The sequence below is a fragment of the Cervus elaphus genome, chromosome 10, assembly GCF_910594005.1.
Source record: "Cervus elaphus chromosome 10, mCerEla1.1, whole genome shotgun sequence".
Classification (NCBI taxonomy): domain Eukaryota; kingdom Metazoa; phylum Chordata; class Mammalia; order Artiodactyla; family Cervidae; genus Cervus; species Cervus elaphus.
In genome coordinates, this window is record NC_057824.1 from 24,884,982 (window position 1) to 24,895,788 (window position 10,807).

Consider the following 10,807-nt stretch of genomic DNA (forward strand, 5'->3'; position numbering starts at 1 on the left):
TTCTCCATCCAGGACTTTCTTTTTTAAAATCTATATTCATTTATTTTTGGCTGCTGAAACTAGAGAAAGCCCGCATGCACCAGTGAAGACCCTGGGCAGTCAAATAAATAAATAGTAAAAAGAAGAAGAACTGAATTACTGGACACCCAATTGAAGTGGGAGAATCAGTGGGTTTGCGTGGTTTTTAAATCATTTATTTATTTATTATTTATTTTTGGTTGCGTTGGGTGTTCATTGCTGCCTGCGGGCTTTCTCTAGTTGCAGCGAGGGGGGCTACTCTCTAGTTATAGTGTGCTGGCTTCTCATTGTGGTGGCTCCCTTGTTGCAGAGCACTGGGTTCTAGGGCATGCAGGCTTCAGTAGTTGAGGCTCCAGGGCTTAGTTGTCCCAGCACATGTGGAATCTTTCCCGACCAGGGATTGAACCATGTCCCCTGCATTGGCAGGCGGATTCTTAACCACTGGATCAACAGGAAAGTCCCATCCCTGACTTTGTAACTAGGCTTTTCTCTTGGTCCAACTGGCTGTGCCAGGGAGCTAATACCCCAGGCGCAGTTTTCTAGCAAGGACAGGCGCTGGCAGGAGACACCCCAGTTCCCTGGCCCCTTGGGAGGCATAACTCCCAAATGTACCCAGAGGGACTGAGCCCCAGCTGCCCACAGCCAGCATCCTGAGCTACCTCCTTCCAACCCCCGTCCTGTTTCCCCTCAGCCCTTCCCAGGATCCCCTCCCTAATAAACTCTTCGCAGTCAGATCCTGGCCTCAGAGCCTGCCTCTGGGGCAATCAAAATTAAGATAAGGGACCACGTCAGGGACTGGCTGTTCCTTCGCTGCAGCCAGTGTTTGCTGGATAGGAAGGCAGACCCTGTATCACTCGACATTGACTTTTTTTTTTTTTTTTTCAAAGAGAAACCAGGATCCAGACTTTCCTGTGAAACCTTCCGAGTTTTCATAGCCAGCTCAAATTAAAACAATACAGAACAAAGTAAAACAGAACAAAACGCAACGTGTCTGCGAGCCGGCCTTGACCCTCGACCGGCCGGGTCAGAGCTGTTGGTAGCGGGTGGAGGGCACCGAAAGCTGTGAGCGGCGGGGGGCTTTGGTCACAGGGGCTTCTTGACAACCTGCTTTGGTGGCCTGGGTGGGTGGGGACCAGTGGAGGAGGTCCTCGGTGGGCAGTATGGCCTGTTTACAAGACCCCAGCTGGAAGCATCTGGAAGGCTCTGCGTGGCCGCCCGCGGGCCGGCAGTAGACTCAGAATAAACAATCAGCCCGAATGCTTTTCTAAACACGGAGACCCAGAGCCGCCCGCGGCCTCCCCAGGCTCGCCAGGGTGGGGTGCGGTCCCAGGATCACTCCGCCGGACATCTAAGCTCAAGCCCAGGAAAAACAAACTTGGGGAGCGGGCGGGGGGGGGGGGGGCGCGCTGGAGTGCCCCCAGGAGAAGGCAGTCCTGAGAGAGCCAAGTCCAGACCCCCACACTTGTGAACTTCTTTTTAATTCCGTGCAGACGGAGGAGGCCGTCTTTATAGATTTCCATCTCCCTGCACCACCCCCCCCACCCCCGCCTCTTTCCTGTTGCAGAGAAAACAAAACGGGTGTCTCTCGAGATTGTTTTTGCCCCGTTTCACATGGTTTATTTAAAGCCATCGCTTTTCGCCTGCCTTCTCAGAATTTAAATTAAGAATACAGGGTGTCAAGAGTACAGGAGGGTGATGTAAAATTTGGGTTCTATGTGTTTATTGTTCTACAACCAGCGAAAGCCATCCACGCCTGTTATAAATTGTTTAATACTTTTAGTAGATTTTAAGTTGGAACTATGTTCTCTCAGGGAGAGGGGAAGAAACATTCCTGAAAGCAGACCTCTAATGAGCCCCCTAGGAGCCCCATATTTCATATATCATAGCACATTTAATCCTCATCATGATCCAAATAAGCTGTATAGTATTGTCGAATTACAATATCTCTTGGTTAGAGATGTAGAAACCTACATCAAAGAGGCTTTACATGATTGGAATGACCGTGGGAAGGACTTCAGGCATGGCTGGATCCAGGAGTTACAATGCTGTCATGAGACTCTCTTTCTCTCTTTCTCTCTCCATCTCTTGGCTCTACTGTCTGCTGTCACTGTTTCCTTCTTAGTCAGCCCTTTCTCTTATGATTGCAAAGATGGTCCCCAGCAGTTCCAAGCTTCCAGTTGCCAAGCAACCCTGCTGGACAGAGTTTCCCAAGAATTTCAGCAAAAGTCTGATGACTGAATCTCATGGGTCCAGATCACTGGGTCACATGCCAATCACTATGGGTAGGGTGAGAGAGTTCATAAGCACAGGCCCACACTGGGAGTTTGAGAGGGTCAGTCCACTAAAATACAGGTAGGAATAGGGGTAGTTACTGTGCCTATTTTGAATGGGTAGACAGTGGGCATTCAAAAATAACGAGTCATGGGATTTCCCTGTTGGTCCAGTGGCTAAGACTCTGTCCTCTCAATGCACAAGGCCCAGCCAGGTTCAATCCCTGGTCAGGGAACTAGATTCGACATGTCCCAACTAAGAGTTTGCATGTTGCAACGGAAAGATCCTACATGCCACAAAGAAACTCGAAGATCCTTCCTGCTGCAACTCCCAGCACAGCTGAATAAATAAATATTAAAAAATAAAATAACAGATGCCAGCCACAGCAAGGGGAGAAAAATAGGTGAATCCTGAGGCACCAGCAGGGCTGTCAGGACAGTTGCACAGATTGCACACAACACATTTCTGGGGAGCCCCGTTTACATTCAGCGTCATTGTGCATTTATATTTTTATCATAGTACATTTTCAACAATGGCAGTTTAGTGTCTCACAACTGAAAACACAGGTTGAAAAGAAAAACAGAACCGCAGTATGTTGCAAGTCTTAGCATCAAGAGGTGGAATCTATTTCCTCACCCCTCAAATCTGGGCTGGCCTTGTGACTTGCTCTGACCAGCAGAACATAGCAGAAGTGACGCTGTGAATTTTGAGGCTGACACTTATATTCTCTTGGAAGAGGAGGTCCTTTGGGAGGATAAGGAGTCACGTGAAGGAAACCAAGATGCCCCGGCTGCCCAGCTTTGGAGGACCTGGGGAGGTAGGACAGACAGATGGAGCAAACTTTGCTGTCAGCTCATTTAAGCTGCCTAGAGGAAAAAATGGCAACCCACTCTGGTATTCTTACCTGGAAAATTCCATGTACAGAGGAGCCTGGCAGGCTGCAGTCTGTGGGGTCACAAAGAATCAGACATGACTGAGCATGCTCACACGCAAGCACACACACACACACACATGCATGCATTTAATCTGGGAACTGTTTCCCAGAATCCCTTCTCTATATGATTCCAGGTTTGTTGTTAAGTTGCTCAGTTGTGTCTGACTCTTGGCAACCCCATGGACTGCAGCATGCCAGGCTTCCCTTCACCATCTCAGTGATGCCATCTAACCATTTCATCCTCTGTTGCCCCCTTCTCCTCCTGCCCTCAATCTTTCCCAGCATCAAGGCCTTTTCCAATGAGTCAGCTCTTCGCATCAGGTGGCTGAATATTGGAGCTTCAGCTTCAGCATCAGTCCTTCCAGTGAATAATCAGGGTTGATTTCCTTTAGGATTGACTGGTTTGATATCCTTGCTGTCCAGGGGACTGTTAAGAGTCTTCTCCAGCACTGCAGTTCAAAAGCATCAGTTCTTCGGCTCTCAGCCTTCTTTTTACTCCAGCTTTCACATCTGTACATGACTGCTGGGAAACCCATAGCTTTGACTATACAGACCTTTGTTGACAAAGTGATGTCTCTGCTTTTTAATATGCTGTCTAGCTTGGTCATAGCTTTTCTTTCAAGGAGCAAGCATCTTTTCATTTCATGACTGCAGTCACCATCTGCAGTGATTTTGGAGCCCAAGAAAATAAAGTCTGTCACTGTTTCCATTTTTTTCCCATCTATTTGTCATGAAGTAATGGGTTCCAGGTTAAAATTAGCCACAAGGAGCGTGTGAAACAGATTGGCAGATGAGGCCCTCTGAAAATCAGTGTGGTCCTATACAATGACGGTGCCTCCTGGGATGACTTATGTAGAAGCACATGCACAATAGGGACTTCCCTGGGGGCTCAGCAGTGAAGAATCCGCCTGCCAATGCAGGAGACGTGGGTTCAGTTCCTGGATCGAGAAGATCCCTGGAGAAGGAAATGGCGACACACTCCAGTATTCTTGCCTGGGACATCCCAGAGACAGAGGAGCCCAGCGAGCTACAGTCCATGGGGTCACAAAGAATCTAGACATGACACGGGGACTAACCACCACATCAGTGTATTGTGTTTTGCTTTATTGTGAGTCACAGAGATTGCAGGGTTTTGTTGTTTTTAACAAAGGTTTACATCAAGCAAATTTATTGGCACCATTTTGCCAATGGCATTCGCTCCCTCAGAGTCTCTGTGTCACGTTTTGGGACTTCTTGCCATATTTCACACTTTTTCATGATCATTTTATTTGTTATGGTGACCTGTGATCAGTGATCTTTGATGTTACTACTATGACCAACTGAAGACTCAGAAGATGGTTAGCATCTTTCAGCAGTAACTATTTTAAAACTAAGGTATCTATATTGTTTTTTTTTAACATAATGCTATTTTAATGCACACTTAATAGACTACAGTGTGATGTAAACATAACTCTGATACACACTGGGAAATTTTAAAATTCAGAGTTCAGTTCAGTCGCTCAGTCGTGTCCAGCTCTTTGTGGCCCCACGGACTGCAGCACACCAGGCCTCCCTGTCCATCACCAACTCCCGGAGCTTGCTCAAACTCGTGTCCATTGAGTCAGTGATTCCATCCAACCATCTCATCCTCTGTCATCCCCTTCTCCTCCTGCCTTCAATCTTTCCCAGCATGAGGGTCTTTTCCAATGAGTCAGTTCTTCGCATCAGGTGGCCAAAGGATTGGAGTTTCAGTTTCAGCATCAATCCTTCCAATGAATATTCAGGACTGATTTCCTTCAGGATGGACTGATTTGATTTCCTTGCAGCCCAAGGGACTCTCAAGAGTCCTTGCTTTATTGCGGTGTTTGCTTTATTGCCATTTGGTCTGAAACCAAACCCACAATATCACTGAGAGATGCCTGTACTTTCATCCAAATCCTTACTTCAGAGTCTGCTTTTGGAGGAACCAAGTCTAAGGCCTCTTGGGAGGCCCAAGTGCCCTGTGTTGTGTGCTGAAGGAACCCAATGATAGAGCTCTGAGCAGAAAGAAAGAAACCTTTCCTTTTAACCTTTCATTCATTCATTCAACAAACAGTCAACAGGTATCTGCTACGTTCAAGCACTGGAGACAGTAGAGCCCAGAACTTGGGGTCATTCGAGCTGGTGCAAACTGGAGTCCCAAATATGGGCACATCACCCACTCTTTCAGAGCTTCATTTAATTGTCACTAGGTCCTGTGAGGCAGGAAATGTCATGGTCCTGATTTTTCAGATGAGGAAACGGAGGCACAGAGAGGCTGAGTAACTTGCCCAAGGTCACACAACTAATCAGTAGCAGAGCCAGGGTTCAAGCCCAGGGGTCAACTCCATACCCATGTTCTTAGCCACTTCCTCAGAAGTTCTAGAGACTGGGCTGATTAAGGAAAGTCCCAGAATTTAGGACTTGAGGCTCCCTTGGTGGCTCAGCAGTAAAGAATCTGCCTGCTAAGGTAGAAGACGCAGGTTCAATCCCTGAGTGGGGAAGAGCCCCTGGAGAAGGAAATGGCAATACACTCCAGTATTCTTGCTTGGAGAATTCATGGATAGACGAGCCTAGGGGGCTACAGTCCATGGGGTCACAAAGAGTCAGACATAATTTAGTGACTAAGTAAACAAGAATTTAGGATTTACTCCCCCAAATGGTATGAGTCAGTTCCATAATACTTGTGAGAAAAATCTCATTAGTTTGCTTTTCTAAGTCTGATGAAATTGAGATCTGATTCCCCTTGCCAGGGGGCAGGCTTTTGCCATTCTGAAGCTTGTTTCCACAAACAGTCCCCACAAGCCTCTCCCAGATAGCCTGGTTCCATCCCCCTAAGGCCCCAGGTGTACACAATATCTCTTCCTTTTACTGCCAAATCTTCCCTTCCTAGCCACACCCGAGGTTCCTGAGTACTGAGCAAGGCTGGCCAGTGCTTGCTTCAGTAATGAGCATGTGATTTAAGCTGAGCCAAAAAGACTCCAGCCTAAGAGGACGTGTTCATTAGGCTGGTGAGATGAAACTCTGGGGCTGTGATGCACCATCTTTGCCAGTCAATGGAGACAGTCCACTGAAGAATTAGGCAAGCATGGCCAAGAGACACAGAGAGATCCCCAACCACCTGCCTGAGCCCCTGGATCAAGCCGTGCCTGAAGCTGCTACTCTCCTGAATTTCCAGGGACACAAAATAATATGTTCTGCTTCAATGTAAGTTTATTTCAGTCAGAGTCTGTAATTTGCAGTTAGATGAAGCCTGACTATGTAGTAGACTTAAAAAAAACCAAGGCTTTCTGATTCTCTACTAGTCCAGGGCAAACATCGCCCTTTAGAAAGCAAAGACCTTGAGTCTCCTTGAGGGGGAGGTGAAGGGAGGGAAAATATTTCTCATTCTTCTGTGATGACTCAATAGCTAAAATAAGCTCTGGTTCATTTCTCAAGCAGGTTATCCTGCCTGACAATCATTACTCATCCCAGCCCTAACCAGCCTTGAGGTTGGTGTGGTTGCAAAGCTCTCTAAGGCTCCCTAGATTTTCCATGTTCCTCTGAAAAGACTGTGTCACTGCACCTTTCACCTCCAGCTCAGAGTCCTGGGAGCTGGATTTTTCTAGAGCACCAAGAAAACATTTTACCAAATGCCCAGCCAAATCAACACCCAATAGATACTTGCAATGCACAAGAGGACTTTGGAAATCTCGCCTCTATAGAAAGTGCCCAAAGAAGCTGTTCTTGCCTCTTCTTACCAAGTGCTGAGCCAGCTTAGCTGGTAAAGAACCCACCTGCCAATGCAGGAGACACAAGAGGTGCAGGTTCAATACTGGGTCGGGAAGATCCCCTGGAGGAGGGCATGGCAACCCACTCCAGTGTTCTTGCCTGGAGAATTCCAAGGACAGAGGAGCCTGGCAGGCTACAGTCCATGGGGTCGCAAAGTGTGAACGACTAACACTTTCACTTTTGAGAATCAAGGAGTGGGGTCAGCAGGGGGCAGAGGAGGACCCTCTGGCTGAGCCGAAGAGGCAAGACTCTTTCTGGAAGGACTGAGGGAGTATGGGAAGATTCTAAGTTGGGGAAATCACACACAACCTCATTTTAGGTTAGGTTCCCTAGAAACAGAGACTGAGATGGGGATTTGGGTGCACGCGGCTTTTTGAGGGGGAGGTTCTCAGAAGGGGGGCCGTGTCAGTCCCTCTGGGCTGTGTGTGGAGCAGCGGGTAACAGGGTGGGGGTGACGGCTGTGAGTCACTAGCCACCAACGCTCCCAGCGGCTGGCACAGAGGACCTGGGCAGCCCCCTCCTTCCTCCTCGGGACCACCCACCTGCTTTCAGGGAAGAGACTCACCGACGGCTGCAGCTGGCGGGGATGGGGGTTCACCGGTGACGGCACAGCTCAGTGGTTGAGAGCCCAGAGCTTTGCGGGCTGGCAGAGCTGGGATGAATCCCGGTTCCTCATGCCTCAGGCACCCATCAGGAGCTGCAGAGGTGCCCAGCTCCCAGGATGAGGGTAGCTGAAACATGATCACGTGTTAGGGGCCCCTCCACCTGGAGCCCAGCCTGTAGTGCCTGCTATGTCCCTTCAGTCGTGTCCGACTCTCTGCGACCCCATGGGCTGTAGCCCACCAGGCTCCTCTGTCCATGGGATTCTTCAGGCAAGAATACTAGGAGTGGGTTCACTGGATTTAGGGCCCATCCTAAATCCGGGATGGTCTCATCTCAAGATCCCCAATTTGATGACACCTGCAAAGACCCTCTTTTCAAATAAGGTCACATTCACAGGTGCCACGGTTAGGACGCATCTTTAGGGGAATTACTATCAACCCACCAGCAGTGCAGTGAGAGCAAAAATAAGCCATCAGCTGCCCCGACTCCATGGGGCTGAGAAAGATGAAGAGGATGGCCTGCCCAGGGAGGGGAGGTGGTGGGGAGGCTCAGAGATCAGCAGGGACAAAGGGGCCATCAGGCTTCACTCCCCGCTGGAAAGCCCATTTATAGAGGAGGAAACAGCCAGGGAGGTTGCAGCACCATGGAGGTCCCACTCGGGACAGACAGCCACGTCTGACCCCGCGGCCCCTGGAGCCTCTCACATCCCCACCCACCTCTCTGGACCTTCTCGGCCCAGCATCCAGGCGCGTGGGGTCCCTTGGGCCGGCCTGGGGGATGAGGGGGGCTTGTCGAGCCGGACCAGGGTGGCTGGCCGGACTCCAGGTCCAAGGCAGACGCCACCCAGGCCCTGCTTTCGGTTCTGCAAAGGCCACCAGCTCTGCTCCCTCAAGGTCACAGAGTCCGCCCCCCCCCTCCACCACCCACCCGAGTGAGCATGCTTGGGGTCAGAGTTTTCCATGCACCTCCCCCGCCCTCCCCACAAAGCCTGAATGCCTAGAATTCTGCAGAAATTCCCACAGCGGCCCTCCCACCCTGGGTCCCCAGTGAAGGAAACAAAGGCCCTCTGGGGTCTGGGGCTAGAGGGCAGGGAGGCCCAGGGCAGTCTCTGGGAATCCCATTCCTGGAGATTCGCTCTTAGACAGGAAAGGACGGAGCCAGAATGAACCCTCATGGGGCCGCCACGGCCGGCTGTCAGCCCACGTCACACGTGCATACGCAGTTGTGTATCCCTCTCCACGCCCTGCTCCACACACACACAGGAACCACAGACATCCCCACACACATGCCTGACCACACAAGCAGGGGCCCAGGCAACCCCCTCCCCGATGCTGAGATGGGACACAAGAGGATGCCACGTTCCCAGAGGGCATCCATCCTTACGGACAAGGGGAACCCGGGACCCCGTGCACAGGAGCTGGTGAAGCCTGGGGGCTGACCTCAAGTACACCAAGCCTGGGTTCAAAGCCCACCACTGCGACCTCGGGCAAGTCACTCAACCCCTCTAAGTCTGTTTCCTCAACTAATTATTGAGATACTATTCATTCCCAGCGCAAAGGGCTGTTTCTTTGGGGCGGTGGGGGAGGCCACACTGCTCCGGTGTCCAACCAGGGATTAAACCCATGGTACCTGCATTGGGAGCATGGAGTCTTAACCACTGGGCCACCAGGGAAGTCCTTCAAAGGGCTATTGGAAAGACTAACTCATGGAACATGTAAGCACTCAGAAACCCATTCACGGGAAGGACTACACAGATGTCTGCTGATTACGATACGTTGATTTTTTTTAAATGCACAGTGTAAGAGTTGCCAGTTAAGTTTTATTTGGACCAAAATGAGGACTGCAGCCCAGCAGACAGCAGTTCAGACAGCTCTGAGAGACTGCTCTGAGGAGGCGAAGGGTTGTGTTGCTAAGTTGTGTCTGACTCTTTGCAACCCCATGCACTGCAGCACGCCAGGTCTCCCTGTCCATCACTGACTCCCAGAGCTTGCTCAAACTCATGTCCATCAAGTCGGTGATGCCATCCAACCATCTCATCCTCTGCCACCCCCTTCTCCTCCACCTTCAATCTTTCCCAGCATCAGGGCATTTTCCAATGAGTCAGCTCTTCACATCAGGTGGACAAAGTATTGGAGCTTCAGCTTCAGCATCAGTCCTCCTAGTGAATATTCAGGGTTGATTTCCTTTAGGATGGACTGCTTTCATCTCCTTGCAGTCCAAGGGACTCTCAAGAGTTTTCTCCAGCACCACAGTTCGAAAGCATCAGTTCTTTGACACTCAGCCTTCTTTAGAGAGACATACAACCCCAAACAAAACCTCACATGCAAAGAGACACACAGGCATACGGACTGGTTTCTGTCTGTCTGACCCAACACCTTGCCCTGCCCAGGGTGTGGGATCAGGACTCCCAGCAGTCTGTGGGACTGAGCCCTAAACCTGTGGGATTCGATACCCAACTCCAGGTAAGTAGTGTCAGAATCGAATTGAATTATAGGATACCCAATTGGTGTCCAGAGAATTGGAGAACTGGCTGGTGTGGAGGAAAAAATATTCACATATTTGGTATCGGAAGTGTAGACAGATAGATATCTACTACTAGTAGATAGATATCTACTATCTCTGAGTAGATAGTTTTATCTTTATGAGGGTACTGTAAGGATGAAATGAGACAATGCATATAACAAGAGCTCAGGAAGAATTTGCCATGGGGAGCGTTTGCCTTAACATGGTAACAGCAGGATTTATTGGGGTTTTATGAAATAAGAACTGAGTAGCAGTCCTCAAATTCAGAGTACCCATAGACTGAGACAGGAGAAAAATTACAGTTTTGTTTTCACTAGCCTGTAACTGAAATTTACAGGCTGTCTGTCTTCAATTCCTGATGTAGCAACATCCATGGACCTATGACTTCATCACCAAGAAGAGCCACAAATATTTTCATATCCCAAGACTGTCACATGTATATATGACACAGCTGGCTTCTTTTGTAACCTGGGGTGGGGGGTTGCATTGGAAAAGACTCTTCTGAATGTTTGTGGATGTGATCAGTCATGTCTGACTCTCTGTGGCCCCATGGGCTATACCCCAACAGTCTCCTCTGTCCATGGAATTTCCCAAGCAAATACTGGGGCAAGTTGCCATTTCCTGCTCCAGGGACTCTTTCTGACCCAGGGATCGAACCCACATCTCTTGCGTCTCCTGCATTGGCAGGTG